General features: G+C 41.1%; 1 protein-coding gene across 2 annotated transcripts in view; it reads right to left on the bottom strand.

Moving 5' to 3' along the window:
- PQLC1 (PQ loop repeat containing 1) overlaps positions 1 to 17,496 on the bottom strand; it is a 60,258-nt gene that overhangs the window by 20,957 nt on the left and 21,805 nt on the right. The window lies entirely within an intron of this gene.

The raw sequence follows: 17,496 nt of genomic DNA, 5'->3' as shown, positions 1-17,496 counted from the left end.
TGAGGGAGTCACAGTCAGTCTTTGGCCATAGAGCATGGTAGAAAATGAGGGAAATAATTAAAAAAATAAAACCAAACCAACCAACCAACCAAACATGCCCACCAAAAAAAAAATCAAACACAAAAACAACATGAAAAATAAAGAGTCTTGATTTCAAAAACATTTTTTGGGGACTGTTCAATAAGGAAACAATAAAACAAAGTCTTGCAAACCAACAAAATATTTATAAAAATGACTTTTTAAAAGGAAGCATTTTGAAAATACCTTCATATATAAAACATGAAGGACTCTGGATACTAAGATCCATATCTGGATATTAAGGGATGGGGCATCCACAACTAGATACTGGAATCTGGCATAAGAAATGTTTCACAAGAAACTTCACAATACCAAGAACAGGCTCCAAGCACAGCAATGTAAGTGTTCTCTCAGGTCATTATCTCTACCTTCAAACTGCCTCAATCCAAGCTCCTTAGAAGGTCACTTAGAAGTGACCTGAGAAGCTCACAGTTCTGTTCCCTGGTGCTATGCAGCTATGCAGCTGCCTGTGGTGAAGGGCAAACTGTGCAGCTGGTACAGTTTTACTGAGACAGGTACAAGACTGAGGCAAGATTCCCCTCTGGAACAAGGCCTCCCACAGACATCACCACTTTCCACTCCAAAGGCAAAATGTGCTTTGCTCTCACCTTTGCCATTACCAACGACTGCAGGGTGCACACCCATTTCTACATTCATCAGAACAAAATGCTGTACCACACGACTTCCTCTCTTGAGAGCAGGAGAGAAAGAATGAACCAACCATGGCATTTGCTTGGCACATTAACAGCTTACCACTGGAAGATACAGAGCTGTCTTATTGATGACTAATAAAATATAAAACCCCATAACCATTGACTGTATCACAAAATAATAACATCATTTTTAATAATAAGAATGTAATAATAACTGTAGGTGCTGTTCCTGCCTTCCTTTCTTAAAAGCACTTTAAGTTAAAAATACCTGCTTCAACCTACTGTTAACTACCAAGATGATGAACCACCGTCCTAACAGGGTTATTACAACCAGCCCAAATATGTGCAACACTAGAAGATTTTTGTTGCTGCCACCTCAGAAGTAGTAAGAAAGCTACAAAAAAAAGTCCTATTGCTAATTCAGGCAATGAAGACACTGACCTCCACGGATTGACAGCAAATTCAGTGCAAATGGGAATACAGGCACTTAGCTGCCTAAGGATACATATACATGCCAAATAATAGTTTCATTCTCTGCATCTTTTCACGCCTTCATATCATTATCAGTCTAGCCCTCAGACACTCCTTATTAACTCTTCTTAATACTTGGCCAACTCATTCCTGAGGACACCTACTGACTGCACCCAGCTGAATCATTTTACTTTGCCACACAAAGAGGAAGGCAAAACTGGCCAGGAGCCATACCCAACCTGTAGAATTGTCAGCCACCACTCAGACTGAATGAAAAAACCTGTGGCAAACCCACTGTAAATGTAAATGTTGACTTCCAGTATTTTATGGTAGTGGCTCCTCGGCCTCAAGAATTCAGGGACGCAAGACACATAGCACATGAGCATCATGCATTTCTGGAGCTTTGTGAAGGTTTTCCTTGTTGGAGATGAAGGAAGAACAAAACAGAATGAAACAGAAAAAGGAACTACAACCATAAAGGCAGGAAAATCATTACTCAATTTATCTCTATTGCACTTTCTGGAGACAAGGAGAGTCAAGGAGAACCTCTGGCAAAGCAGAAGGAATAAGAAACACTCAAAACTCCCATTGCTTTCACTATGCCTGAGCTACACCTGCACAACATAAAGTAGCAAGGGGCATAACAGAGTAAATTTACACTACTTTTGCCAGCTTCACCAGCAATAGCAAGCAAATGGCCTGACACTACACAACAAATCTGACACTATGCAACCACTACATTTGCAAGAGATGCTGTCTGGGACAGAGGCCTTTGGGCATACAATGGGGCCAGAACAGTGAACAGCAGAAGAAAACGGGATTAAGAGAAAGAAAAGTTGGGGAGGTCTCAGGCCATTTAAAAGAGCAACCTCCAACATAGAAAAGGAGAGCTACTGATGTCTTTTAAGACATAACTGCTTTTACCAGATTATTTCTTCAAACCTTCTGAGATGTGCTCACACAGCCTTTAGTTTCTTCACAGATAGCTAAAGCACTGGCTTTCAATCCTCAAGAAGGCAAGTGTTTCATTTTACTTCAGAGCTCTCGCATTCAAACATGCTGAGCGTCAAACATGCTGAGTGGAAAATTTGCTTTTACTTTCCAGCAAGAGTCATTTAACATTGACACGATGTTCAACAGGTCCTGTCTCAGACCAACATCTGAAAACCAGCAACTAGTGGCAGCCATAGGCAAGAATGCATAGAATCACAGAATCACAGAATGGCTTGGGTTGGAAGGGTCCCTAAAGATCCTCTAGTTCCAACCCCCTGCTATGGGCAGCAACACCTTCCACTAGACCAGGTTACTCAGAGGCCCACTCAACCTGGCCTTGAACACTTCCAGGGATGGGGCATCCACACCTTCTCTGGGCAACCTGTTCCAGTGCTTCACCACCTTCGCAGTAAAGATTTTTTCCTAATATCCAATCTAAACCTACTCTCTTTCAGTTTGAATCCACTCCCCCTCTGTCCTATCACTACATGCCCTTGTAAAAAGTCCCTCTCCATCTTTTCTGTAGGCTCCCTTCAGGTACTGGAAGGCCACAATTAGGTCGCCCCAAAGCCTCCTCTTTTCCAGGCTGAACAATCTCAATTCTCTCAGCCTTTCCTCATAGCAGATGTGCTCCATCCCTCTAACCATCTTGCTGGCCCTCTTCTGGACTTGCTCCACCAGGTCAATGTCCTTACTGTGCTGAGGGCACACCCTTTCAGACAGTTCCAGCCCTAGAAGAGACGACGTTGGCTCTCGAGGCGTCTATGCAGTCACTACATCTCGAATCCTGGGTTCAACAGAATGAGTTTGGATCTGGTTGCCGTGCTGCCATGGGCATGCAGGACCCTTGGTCCCTCACTCACTAAACCTTCCTACCAGCTGTCAGGTCTGCCCTGCATACACTATGTTTCTCCTCCTGCATTCTCTACACGCTCAAGGCTCCTTTTTAAAATACCCATCCCTAGACACCAAATCCTTATTCCCCCACATTCATTTTCATAACAAAAATCAAAGAACTAAAACTACATGGGGGGAGCAGAAGTTTAGGAAGCTCATGAAACAAAAAAAGTCAACATTCACATAGCTACCATGAGGCCAGCTACAAAATCCATGGATCCATGCAAACACTTGAACATAGATGAGAAAACTATTGTGTGAAACAGGACTTCAGCTGAAGCAGGAGAGCTAATTACTAGCACAGGAAAGAGACTGAGATTCTCTTTTGCTCAAAACTGTCATGATGCTAGACAGTCTCTGTTGCACTGCACTAGTTTATTGAGTAAGTTCTAATTTCTGCTATAAATTTTCCTTGGTAATGCTTTCAGGGAAGAAGGGAAGACAAAAAGACGTAAGAACCATCACAACCAATAACCTTGGTAACAGCCTTGCAGAAAAACATCTGAGTTATTTTAAAAACAACCCAATATATAATCACTAATTGCTCTACTTAACAGATGTATTTTCCAGATGCAGAAGTCTATTTTAGGACACTACACATCACCACACTCTGCATTACCAAAAAACCTGACCTTTCATATGGGTTTCTCTGGCCCTTACTTGAACTGTTAGAAGTGTTTTGCCACGTGACTGCTTCTTTTTTAATCAAGGCTAAAACTTATTTTCTTTGACAAATGGTTTCAAAAATTCAAAGGGAAAATAATCACATACCCATCACTTCAAGGTCTGGAAATAAACTATGACTCATTTTTCCAAGTTGCTCCCTTTTCAAGGGGGCCCAAACACATTATGGGAGTAATGGGAGCGATATACTTTCAAAGAAAAAAAATGTTGGTTGTGCTGAGTACTGTGACAGGTACATACAAAAAAGGCTTTTAAATGCCAAAAAAAAGAGAAGGAGTTAGTTTTAAGAACAGAACAAAATCCACATGTGTGTGCAGACTAGTCCTGTCCCAAGAAGATAATCAGAAGACATCAATCAGGGCTCCAGACCATGCTATCTGAGAACTGAACCAAGTTATAAATACCACTGCAAACATTATTCATATCTGAAGAAAATTATGAATAATAAATATGCTATTGGGATTTTTGCCCCCCCCCAACATCATTCCTTTTCTTTAAAAAGACAAAACAAGAAATCCCACTGCAAATGTCTTAAAAGCTGTCCAAGTTAAATCTGGATGCATATCTTTCTACTCCCCAAAACAGGAAGGCACTGCTTGCATAGCTCACTGCATTCAGTAGCTCTCCATCCTGCCCACAGAGAAATCCATGATGTGAGTTTGTGACCATACTCAGCCAATGCAGTCCAAGCAGTAACTCCCAGTCACTACCATCCTGCATGGATCAGAATTGGCATTACTGCTGTGAAAGGTACTGTATCTTATTACCCATGCCTGAGCTCTTTAATCCACTCAGTGAGCTGCATTTTAAGTATGTTAATCCATTGATAGATGAGAGATTTATGTTGGAAAATCCTACTGATGCTGGGGGAAGTAGCAGCTCAGTAGGTTCTTTGTGCACTGACTGGAGAAAACTCTACACAGCTTGAGGGTGAAGAGGGATGAGATTAAAAGACCTCCTCTGGGAGGCACGTTGCGTGTCAGATATGAAAAATGTAAAGCAGGCAGAGACAGCATTGTAAATAACCATGGTTAGCACTAGTTGGGGCAAAATGCAAGTAGTAAATTCAAGATTCTGGTGTGGGATAAATGCCAAACAACACAAAGAAGAGTTCACAGTATCAACTTTCACTTGAGGATGACACAGGGGTCCAAACAGTTACATTATTTTTAGTCAAGACATATTTTATACCAAGCCAGCTACCATGCTAGTTCCTTTTGGGAAAGTGAAGCAAAGACTTTGACATCCTAAAAATTATTTACTGTAGCTCTTAATTTCTCTTCCTAGTTGCATCTTATTTTGTGCCTTGACCTTTCTAATTCTGTACCTACATCCTTGTGCTACACTTAAACTCATCCTCAGATATTTGACCCAACTCTCACTTTTTGGTTGGTTCCTTCCTGGGTTTGAGGTCAATGAAAAGCTTGCAATTTTACACTGCTTGTCTTTGCAAGGTGGGAGACTTTGCATTTGAGCCCTTTGTATAGCTATGGCTAGGAAATAAACTCTTTCCTTGTTATGAAGGCTACCAGTTTTACTCTGCTTTCTCCCGCTCCTTATTACACTATTAATTCACAGTCATTCACCCAAACTGCCTCCCATAATTAAACTCTTGACCTCCCGTATGAAAAACATTGCTCACTAACTCATTCTAAGAGCATGCTGGACGGTCACGACCCCTGAGTGCCTTTCTAAACAGATGACTGTTTACCTCCTCCCCCCAGTATATAGCAAATAATTCTTATGTTTTGGGAGACTGCGGTGCTGTCCAAAGAATGTCCAATTTCCATCATTTAACTGTGGACCACAGTGCCTGCCCACCTGACCTGTCTGTTCCCATCACACGATCAAAGGAGTCCAGCCTAAGCAGTCAGATGTCCAGCTCCTCCCTTAAAAACACTAGAATCTAAAACCTCAGGGCTTAGATGTTGTGAAGGAGCCTGATAATGGTAATTTAGCCAACCTGGAACAGTTACAAAATGCAGTCATGGATGAGAATTATTTCAGGTTATTATCCATGGTCTGTTTACTTTAAGACGTACACATTTTAAATATGCAGGTGCTGGAACCTGCAACTCTCCGCTCTCCCTGTGGGTCTTAGCTACTGGGCTACGGTGCAAGAGCCTCCTCCTCACCTGCTTTTTTGCTTGTGTCAAGAACTCGTGGTCTCCACTGTAAAAGAGGTTCAGTTCTGAGCAGCAGGCAAATATGAATGCCACTCCTCATCCCAGCCTGGCAACAAGGGCAACTCTTCGGACAGTTGGAAGATGCAGACTTATATCCCCAGGCTGACAAAAGAAATTAACTCAGACCTCTCACACCTCAAATGAATGCTCTAAGCTATACACAGTTCCTGCACTCAGCAGTGGCATCTTAAAATAAATAAATTTTCCCATGTTCTCTGAAGAGGACTTGGGAGGCACCTGCCACAGAAAGTAGGGCCCAGGCAGTGGATTCTGAAGAGGAGACTTTTACACTTGCAGTCCTCCAGCTGCAGCAAATCCTCAGACATTTGCCTCAGGCATTAGCTGTCTCCCTGGCAATCCCGATTTCAGCTGTCTCATCTTAAAACAGCAGCAGGATTACAGAGAAGGACACTGGCTAGCACTCCTCATCTTGCTCATTTTGAGCAGCTCCCAGTCAGAAGATGGGTTTCTCTGATCCTCTGTTCTGAAATTCCTGCATACCCCACAGGGCACCCAGGAAATAACTGGGGTGACAAGAGCAGCAAGGCTCTGCAGGACTGTTACCAGGTGATCCATAACTTCTCTCACTCTCATTATCTACATATCCAGCTAGGCATTTTCCTCTTTTCTTCCAGAAAGAAGGAAGGAAGCAGCATTAGACAGCGAGAACTGTCTATGAAAGATTTAGATTTTCTTTCTTCCTTTTTTAAGAAGTGATAGAAACCTGCAAATGCTGTCTGAAGCCAGCATTTCTTTTACACTCACTGGGACTGAAAAGGGACTTGTTATCTTTCACTCATGGTACAAAAGAGAAATAGTGAGAGCTTAGCACCAAAAACTTCTAGATCTGATCCAAACCACTGTCCTTTGAAAAAAAGTTCAGGAATCCACCATCTTGCATCATCTCTATCAGGAGACAATGTTCTCCATCTCTATTCTTTCAGGCCCATGAGCTAGGAATTTCTGTATCTCTGTGTACTTCTAAGTGTCTGCTCAGCCCTGTCAGCACAGTACTTCAGCATCTCTCAAACCTTCTCTTCCACAGGCTGTTGTCATCTGGCCTTCATGCTGGCTTGTAAGCAAACACTGCCACTTTTTCCCTTCTAGCACATCTAAGATGGGAGTAAAATATTCCAGAGGGTCTTGAACCCTTTCTGAAAATATCACCCCAGCCTATACTAAACAAATTACTCCCATTCAGTGAAACTCATTTTTGACATCCCTTGGCCCCTAGACTGCCTTGCCTTGGCCACATATGGACTAATGTCAATTTCCTTAAAGCCAGTCCTCTTAGGATTTCACTCTCCTTAAAGGCCCGGCACAAGTCCTTTAGTTAACAAAAAGTAACCAGCAGGTTTTCATGTGAGAGGGGGACAATGTCACATCTTAATTGCAGAGAAAAAGTCTGAAAGCCTCACCCACATAAAACCTGAAGAACAAAAAAAAAAAACTTTTGTTTTTAAAAGCTCACTGGAGGTTTCAGTACTTGATGGGAGGACAGAACACCTGATAGTAGAAGTTCAAGTCTGATGAAACCTCCTCTATATCAACATTACCCCTATCTCCCCTCAGTCATCTCCTCTAGTCTGAAGGCAAATACTTGACTTGGTTTTCTTTGCCTCATTTTATGTGGTGTCATCATCTCCTAAAATCTTTTATGCTGGGTCTCTGTTTTGTCACCTCAGGTTCATGCTTTTTCCCTCCCATCAGGTTTATTACCCACCCTTCTTCCTCCTTCTCAAAAAAAATTACACATAAGTGGCCTGACATTTTTTCAGCACTGTCTCCCCCATTCAGGGCTTTACATTCATTTTCCATACTGTCCCCCAGCACAACATACCTACAAGCATTAGCAACTGCTCTGCCTTTCCCCTTCGGAAGCTATGGGATCCACTCTACCTCCTCACCAAAGGGAATTATAAATACCACAGAAATGCACTGGTACATATGAAAAAGTCAAACAATCCACATTCTACTTCATAACACCCTGCCTTTTCCATTAATGTGCTACTTCCCTGATTTTACAGCCTTCGGTTTAAGGGAACCCTCTGAATACCACTTAGTACAGTGGTCTTCACCAGAGAGAATTAGCAGTGACACTTATATTGACCATTTTGTGACCCTTAAAGAACAGCAATTTAAAAGTTACACTTTAGTCTGAAAGTTTTAACCCTGCTGCTAATAACACACAGAAGAAGTAAGAATTAAAAGCTAAATGAAAATATTCATACTCTGGGCACATCCTGTGCAGCTGACAGCTTTTGCTGTGCTATCTGCAGTGTAATTTACTTTGTACACAGCTTCAGTTTATAGGAGTCTCACGGTGAAGAGGAAAAACAAAAATTTAGAAAAAAATGCAGTTATATAAAGCCACAAAATTAGGTTGACCTTTAACTCATCTTTGAGATTTTCCACTGTCTTACAAGAGGATGCAAAATCGTTTACATCACTTGCGCTGCACTGTTATCAGCCCTGTCAAAATTTTGTTTGTCTATATATACACCTAAATATGCCTGCATACACATATATACCTCTTCCTCACATTACAACTGCTAATCTTACAAGCACTGAAAATAAAGCAAAATTATAAAAGCAACCAGGGAAGAACAAAGGAGTATTTGTTCTAATACAGAGGAAGGTTTAGCAAGTATGGTATCTGTGAACGAGGCTGCAGCTGTTGGGCTCAGAAACTGGTGGTGAATGACAGCTTAGCTGGGAAATCCACATAGAGCAGCACAGCACAGCCATCTCTGCACATCACTGTGTGTAACCAATCTTGGGGAAGCCAGTAGCAAGCTCCTACCCCAGTCCCTCCAACAAAAAGCCTGCAGAAAAGTACTGGTCTAGTCTCTTCTAAAGCAAGGACATTTCTTGGAGTTCTCCAGATGGAAGATCCTTTCGATGCAATCTTGCAGCAGGTACACTTGCAACCCCTACCAATCCACCTCATGCAACATATGCTAACCAAACTCCGTCTGATTCCCAAGTCCAGCTGAGAGAAAACACCAGGTCTGTACTCCTGGAGTATTAGTAGACCACGCCAGCAAGATTAGAAGAAGAAAAATGACAGAGAACCACCACCACAGATACATGCCAATATTGCTACTAGGGCAAGGCACTTAAGCCTAGATATATCTAAATCAAGGTAGTTACAGGACTGTATTTCCTCTGTGGAGACTGGCTTCCCCAGTAGCATCACTACTGAAATTACCTACTGTGTTACTGCTACTTTTGCCTGTTCAGTACAGAACTCTCTCCTCTTTCTATTCCAACATATTGACGTTCTTAGTCACTGTGTCCAGGAGATTGTCTCAACAGCTGGCAAAAGCAGCAATTAGCTGACTTACAAAGGAAAGCAGCCTAATAACTAGGCAGATCATGGGGCTTGGAAAGCCACTGGCATCAGATAACTGTGGCCCAAAGGAATTAGTGCTACGGAAAATAAGCCATGTATTTGAAAGGTGGAGTGAAAGCAGCAAAAACAGCTTCAGAAACCATTCGACTAAGAGAGATGATGAACCTCAGGAGGAAATCCTCCTCTAGAGGTGCAGCATGGCAGTGAAATGGGAAGCCACGAAATGGGAAGCACAGTTTTGATGATTCTGGGCAGCAAATGTTTTCAACACTCCTGATTCTGCTCACCTCCTATACCAAGAGCATCAAAAATCCCACTGCCAGATAATCATGGCTAGGCTTTGTGAACGAAGATTTAGGAAGGTTCTATCCACATTTGTTGCAAGCATGCTGGTGGCTAATGAGGCCAATACAAGATAGACATATCTGATTGCAAAAGGCACAGCAGAAAGACTCCTTAGGCTGTATATTCTGCAAGACACGATTCTTTCTGCATCGTCTTTTCTCCTCGAGAGTGATCCTGTGTGCGTTCTCACAGGAAACAGCAGCGTTACAGATGGTGTGTCTCCAGACCTCCCGATTGGAGGCCAGAGTAGACCAGTTATGCTGATCAATATGACCAAGGCTGAGATGTTGTTTCAGGGAGTCCTTGTATCTTTTCTTCGGGGCTCCTCTCTTGCGGCAGCCAGTGGCAAGTTCACCATAAAGCAAGAACTGCCAGATAAACTAAAGCAGTTAAGTCCCCCAACCCTTCATCTGCAAGCACAGTTGTGAAGTAAGGCCTTTGCTCCCAACTGTGCTGATGGTGGAGGCGGCAGATAAGAGCTAAGCTCACTCTTCTTTTGGTCAGATACGCCTTCCTATGCTAACTATAGAAAGAGACGTCTTTTTCTGACAGCAAGATAAGCAGGGATAATGAGAATGTCACAGCAAGAAGAACGTATAGTACCAGGTTACTATTTTTACAATAATTTTAACAATATTTTACACTACCCTCAGCATGGTTTATCTAAGCTATCACCCACAGCGCTACCAGGCAGTACACAAAGGTCTCTAAAAAAGACTAAAATGGAGTAAGTTAAGCACTGCAGAGCAGGCAGCCTTTGCTCTAAAATTCTAGTAGTTGGGAGTTTTAAACTCTCTATGAAAACAGTTTAATTTCTTTTGAATAGTACTGAAACTGATTCTTTGCAGTTTAAATCTCAGAAGATATCAAGACTATTATAATATTAGAAACAATATGCACTTATCATACCCCTTCTCATTCAAAGACTGTAATTAAAGAGATGAGTATTTAGAGATTTAAGAATTACAAAGCCAAGCTGTGCATGAGGCCAGATGTAGGTTGCCTCAGATACCACCATGCCAGGGATTACAATGCCAGGTTGCATGTACAACACAGCAACTCTGGAAGTAACTGTCAGGTAATACTTCTCCACCTTTTGAACTGCAGAACTCTGGGGAGAATGCTGAGTAGCCAGTAACGCGCCTCTCTTTTTCAGCCTTGTCTGACATGACTTGCCTGAGACCCTATCTCCTCTGATGTAAAGACATCACAAAAAGAAGATATTTATGTTTTGGTTTTTTTTCAGATACTGAAGTCGGGCTCTCATACGTGCATGTGTAAGTATGTCTACAACACAAAGCTAAACACTATTCCTAAAAATATAAACTCGTCTCCTCATTTAGGACTTTTGGGGGAAAGTTTACACCTAGTTTCCTAGGTAACCCACCACCAGCCAAGACAAATTCTAGCCCCAAAACTGGCCCTACTAATTTAGCATCCAAACAGAATAATGCCTTGTGCAGCTGACTCCTTTGCTAAAATAATGTGACGTGACCTGCTAAACATCTCTTAGCAACTGCCTCAGTTAACCTCAGAATAACTCATTTTAGTATCAAACACTTCAAAATGACTACAAGTATGTAGGAAATTGTAGGAAGCTTTTGGCTCTTTTTTTCCCTTGCCTCTCTCCTCTGCCCAGTCCCTGCTACACACACAAAAATGTCAGACATGTTTTCTTCAATTACTTGAACTACATGCTTATATCCCAAAAAGACACCGCAATCTACTCCATTTCATAGGGCTTCCTTTCAAATATCTATTGTAGTTAATAATAATAGAGTAGGCTGGTGAAAAAGAATCCCGTTTCACAAAAAAATTTTGTATTTCTGGATTTTTGTTCTATGCTGGAATAAAAAGAAAGACTTTGGGAAATCTGGGGGAGGATGAAGAGAGAGGCAAACATACAGATGGGATTTAGGAAATAAGTTGAAATTTTTAACATCTCTGATTTGAATTAAAGACCTTTCGCCTAGGTTTTCCCATGTCCTGTGGGAGCACCTGGTCATGAGCCTAATGCCCATTCAGGTCTGGAAGCATCTCCTGTCAGTAAAAATTATGACCAATTTTGACCAAACAAATTCATTAAAATAATTTATGTGCATGTGTTTGTGAAGACATGACAATTCACCAGTGACAACCCTCATCCCCAACAATCAATTCACAAATTTCAGGCCAGCAGTAGCAGAAAAATCTCAACTTATAACTTCTCATTTGCTACCATAAACATAATTTAAGTATACTGAAATTTGTACGGTTGACTATGGAAATTCATCTACTGTGGTTTTTTAAAAAATGTAGGTAGATAAAGCTGGCAATAATTTTGAACTCCATGTGACTTTCTAGGGAAAGGGGAATAAAAAAGGACTTCTTGTAGCATGTTTTCCAGAACCTACGTACCTGCTGTCTTCCCTCACAACCTTTAAACCAAAACTCACTCTATTTTACAGCAGCAAGTCTGCACATATCTAAGTTACTGTATACTGACCCCAAACAGTAGCAATTTCCACCCAAATTACTTCCCTGCATTAGCAGAAAGAATTTATAGGAAGGGAGACCAGTAGAGTTTCACTTGAGTGCTTGCAAACTGCCTTATTGATTACAGCACTTGTAACTGGAAGAGCTGAGACAGAGCTACCCTGAAACAGAATTTCCCTTTCAACTTCCTAGCTATTTAGTCTGACCACAGATAAATCCCTGTTTTGACAAGAGCAGTGGTTGTTACACAAGATGCCACTTCTGAATACCAGTTTCTGAACACCTTGTGCCTGTGGTTTAATACTCCATAGTTAACAAATCTTCAAGATCTGATTAGAAAGGCAATGGTAGTAGATTTAAGTAAGTGGCACTGTCATGAAGAGTTTGGTGATGACATAGGTGTGCATTCACAAATTGTTCACATTTTGCAGCAGAATTTTAAGCCCTTCTCATCCCCCTCAAGCTGTAACAGGACAAATGAGCAGCTCCTTGAAGCATTTCTCACTGAAGCCACAAAAAGTGGGCTTTTCTCTTTTAGGATTTTACACACAAAAAAAAGAACAAGCCTGTATTTTAAACCAGATCTGTTCACTTATTTAGTTCAAAACATAATTCCACAAACTGTTCTGTCAGTACAAGTGAGGGGGCAAGAATCAGTGGGGGGAAAAAAGAAAAAAGAGGATCAAGAATATCTTCGGCATTGCTGCTGAGCATCCTGGCACCCAGCCATTGCTGGAGGCAAAAGACTTTGGCTGTTATGCCCTTTTATAAATATTCTTACTCTTAAAAAGGACAATAAAAAATCTCCACACCAAAACAGGCAGAAGACAGTGAACTGGCAGTGTTGATCAGTGAGATGACTTTGCCACCACAGGGCATCATCCTTTTATCCCTGGCCAAGTGGTACAGGGATTTGCCCTCCATGCTGTGTCCCTTACACACTGTATACTCAGGAGTGCAGGGGATGCAGAGAATGATGACAATGTAGTGAACCATAAACAATGAGCTGTCAAACAACAGTCCTATCCAGAAATCCCTCATTAAATTTCTGAGTTCTGCTGTGAAGAAATAGTGAATCTCTTCAAAGAGTGAGCAGTTCTTTGACATTTACTGTACACAGAAATTTAATGAGGAACTTGTGGATAAGACTATTTTAAGCCATTTCAATATTAAGTTTGCTCTATTCCCTAAGTGCAGTTACTTGTTCTACTACAACCTACTCTCAACAGGGGGTGAAGAAAGGCATTAGGGAGTAAATAGTGTCTCTGAAGACACAGTAAAAATTCTAAGGCAAAAGACATTTCCTTAAAATAACTGCTCCTGATTTTCACATGGAAAGACAAGAAAGGGCAGCAGTGGAAAACCTTAACATAAGCAAGGAGTCATTGCAAGTTTTTTGTGGTTTGTATACATGGACAAAAAAATGAGGGTGATGGGAAGCAGAGAATTTCAAGACCAGCAGCTGTTTTTTTCCAAGGTTATACAAACTGGAGACAAAGAGGGGAAAAATTTTTTACCTAGCAACAACTGCAGTTTGTGACGTTGAAAAAGCAACCTACTAAAAAGTCACTTTAAGTAAGGAGGGGATGGCATAATTTTTATTATCATGAATATAAACGTCAAGTTTTAAAGATTAACTACACACAGAGGCACACACAAAAAATGCTGCAAGCTTGCAAAGGCTACTGAAGTGTGTATAAAACCAAAGCAGTCTATGTATTTCAGAAACAGCAGCACTGGTCCTTATTTTGATGGGGAAAAAATTCTGACACTCATATACCTTAAGCGAAGAAACAGAGATGCTCTGAATATTTAAAATGTTGCATCTCCCAAATTCTCTTCAGACTTTTTAGTTGCAATGGGTTATAGTAAAAAAGACAGCTTTAAGCAGCTATTAAAAAAAATTTCTCTGAAAACTCAGGATCTGTCTTCCTTTCACTTGTTGCTATGTCTTGCTGGAATTGGACATGATGAACAACACCTTTTTTTTTAAACGTACAGTGCAAGTAAAAAAAAATCTGTCAGAAAGGAATTCTGGGATTTGGATTTTTTTCCCCTACCCATGGGAGGGGACATAGGAATCTGATGCAGTAGATGTAATGCATACTGATCATGGAGCAGAGTAAACAGAAAGTAGGGCATATATTAAATGCATCTGAAAGGAGACTTCCATAACTTCAGGAATAATGGTGGTGTAGCTGTTCCCCCCACAAGGAGGGAAACATGCTGATTACTAGTAATCTAAGTGTTTGGAGGGAGACTGTGTACACCCTGACCCTCACCATAAATTTCACCAAAAAACAGCACCTTTTCTGCTGTTGATTCAAGAGGATACAGGAAGCAGCTTCTCAGGAGGAGCTAAGTTACATCCTTTCTTCCCCAGCCTCACTCAGTATTATGCCACCTCCCCCTACAGAGACTGCACACCATGCTCTTAGTTACAAGACAAAGTAACATTCTGAAGATAAAAATGCTTCAGATTTGCTCTGAAGCATAAAACAAAATAAAATTTTGAAATGTGATTATGAACACTTCTAATGAGGTCTGTGTTTGACAACCTATTATTATCATTTAACTCATTACTGCACAGCTTTAACAAGTCAAATGCTACACCTAAAGAATAAATGGCTGGTGCACTGGAACCAGAGCTTAGTAAGCTTTGTCTGCTTCTGCAAGAACAACTTTTTACTTTTTCAGTTTAGCCTAAAAAAATATCTCATTTATTCTAACATCAAGAAACTGATGGGAGCTGAGTAACACCCGCTTTGTTCCATGGCTTTGAATAGTAAATGAGAGTAAAAAAAGAATGAGGAAAAAAGAGTAAATTAATTTTACTAAAAACCTATCTAAAAATAATATCCATTTCATTGGTTTGTTTTTTTTAAAGCATTTCCACAAAATAAACCTTCAGAACAAACACTGGGGTTCATTTACGTTTTTTAAATTTAAATTATTTCACATTTCTGTTTTCAATCAATTTTCAACCCAAATGGTTTGTTATAAGTTACAAGTAAAAGTAATGCAATTTTTAACATGATAAAAAATGTAATTTGAATGGATCATTACTAAAATGTAGAGGTATTACATTTATACACATTCACCACATGAACCAAGCTTTCTTTAGTCAAGACTCAAAATAATTTATTTTATTCCCATATTTCTTGCTTGCTAATTTAAATCATTATTTGCAAAGACAGCTCCAACACCAAATATAAGATTTCCTCGTCACAGCTTCAATGAAGTAGAGCCTGTAGAAGTCAAAGGGAGAGGATTTGGGCCTTAAAGCAGGAACAAGTGTTTGCAAGACAAGTCTCTGAAGTGAACTCAGGAACTGATATGACTTAGAAAAAAATCCTTCCACCTGAATTTTATCTCTTCCTTGACCCAATGTCCTGTACGACCCTCCAGCAGTCCAGGTTGCGATCTGGAATGTAGCTGTAAACCAGCACTGCTTATGGACACTCTGCGCTGTCACACTAGTAAATGGCTACATAATTTGTCCCAAAATCTAACACAATCACCCCTTCTGAGCGCACGCAAGAGTAAGGAGTATCAAGCTGGAGGGCAGGGGAGAAGATGATGTACTGCCTGGCTTTGAAAGCTGACTGCCACGTCTCAGTGAAGATGAGCTAGAGCAGAGTCAATAGTGGTGTTATTAACTTCTATAAGTAGGCCAAGTCTGCGCTACTGCAGCATTCCCCTTAAACAGCCTTCACACTTAATGCCAAGGTCTGTGCCATTTTCCACAACAATACTCATCTCCCCAACACACAGGAACAGAACTGACAGATAATTCATACACAAATTTCTTCTCTTTAGCATTTATAAGTCACTCTTTGGGCACCTGTTAACTGGCCAAACATCAGAAGTGACAACTTGATATGCATACCAGAAGGGCGTTTGGTTCAGTTTCTGTTCTTCAGCATGCCTTGGGCCTGCAGGCTCATAAAAAATGATACAAAAAAATAAACATAGATAAATGTGACTGTGAACTTACTATTGCCAAAGAAAATCAATAAGTAAAACTTAATATGGCAGCAGGCAGTTTTCCCTGACACGGTGCTGATCTCAGCACCACAGAACGCAGTATTTATCTCACCAGACTTGACATACTGGAGTCCAACCCACCAGCCTGAGCTAGGGATTCAGGCCCTTTGCAATTCACGGAGAAAGACTGACTTGCCTTCAGCTTCTGCAGGCCACTGGGGGAGTCAAGGGTAGAACCAGACAGGATGCCTTCTTCTTTTACAGAAAACACTGAGATTCCAGATGTTTCTCCATCCCAAGTCAGGAGCAAATCACACTGTCAGATACGCACATTAAAAGACAGGGGACCAGCAGTACCTAAACAGCCTAAGGGCCAGGATGCTGGCTTCAGGCTCCCACTGAGGGCTCTCTCTCCTGCCTGCAGCCTGGCTTACCAGGGAACCGTCAGAGCCACTTTGCTCACACTGATACGCTCTGGGTTATTTGTGCAAGCAGGAGCCTCCACCTCAGTCTGTCATATCCCAGGTGAGTGCCATGACACTGGCTTACAGCCTGTATGACTGGACTGTGCAGCTCCAGCCTTTACAGGGCTAAAGTCATGCAGGGGCAGAGGCAGACATAAACTAAATGGGTGGTGAGGGCTAAACAAAGCTGATTGCAGGCATCCTTTTTATGGTGGTAACAGGAGATCAAGAACATACAGGACAGCAGGAGCATCTAAACCCTGTGCCGTAATTCATCCTTGCTTAGCATTCCCACGGAATACAGATATAGAGCACCTAGTTTCCACTGCTTAATTTTACTGTTTCAGAGTTGGGACACAAACTGGAATTTCCTACGTCATCTCTCAAAAGCAAAGAGCCAAGGGAGACTGGCTAAGATCTCTCTTCTTTCTCACTTGATATATCCTCCTAGGGTTTGAAAACCCATTTCCAATAAATAATCTTTGGTGCATCACTGCATGCAAAGTGGGAACATGGAAGGGGGGAAAATGGAAATCTTTCAGTAAAATAAACCTATTCCCAATTGTTTTCGTTCCAGGATGGTCAGTATACTACATTACAGATTAAAAGCATGACATTTGTGTCTAAATAGAAAAGGTTTATTTTGTTTTCCCTTGATACAGCAATGAAGATGGCAAGGCACTGATGTTTCAGTGTTAAGTGCCTTTCAATATCCAGCAGAAACATTTATTTATTGAATATATTTCCTATTTTTTAGTAGAAACTAGTAACTTCATACTCCCAGTGTACTTTAAATAACTAAAGAAAGCTAGTAAAACACACAAGACATAAAAGGTAGGGAAAAAATAGGCTGTGTAAAATAATCAGGTTGTACCTTGAGCATTACCTCCACATACAGTTCATGAAGC

The sequence above is a fragment of the Neopelma chrysocephalum genome, unplaced genomic scaffold (genome assembly GCF_003984885.1).
Source record: "Neopelma chrysocephalum unplaced genomic scaffold, ASM398488v2 Primary Assembly neopelma1_26, whole genome shotgun sequence".
NCBI lineage: Eukaryota > Metazoa > Chordata > Aves > Passeriformes > Pipridae > Neopelma > Neopelma chrysocephalum.
Note: the sequence above shows the minus strand (reverse complement) of the source record. Positions and strands in the feature narration are given on the sequence as shown.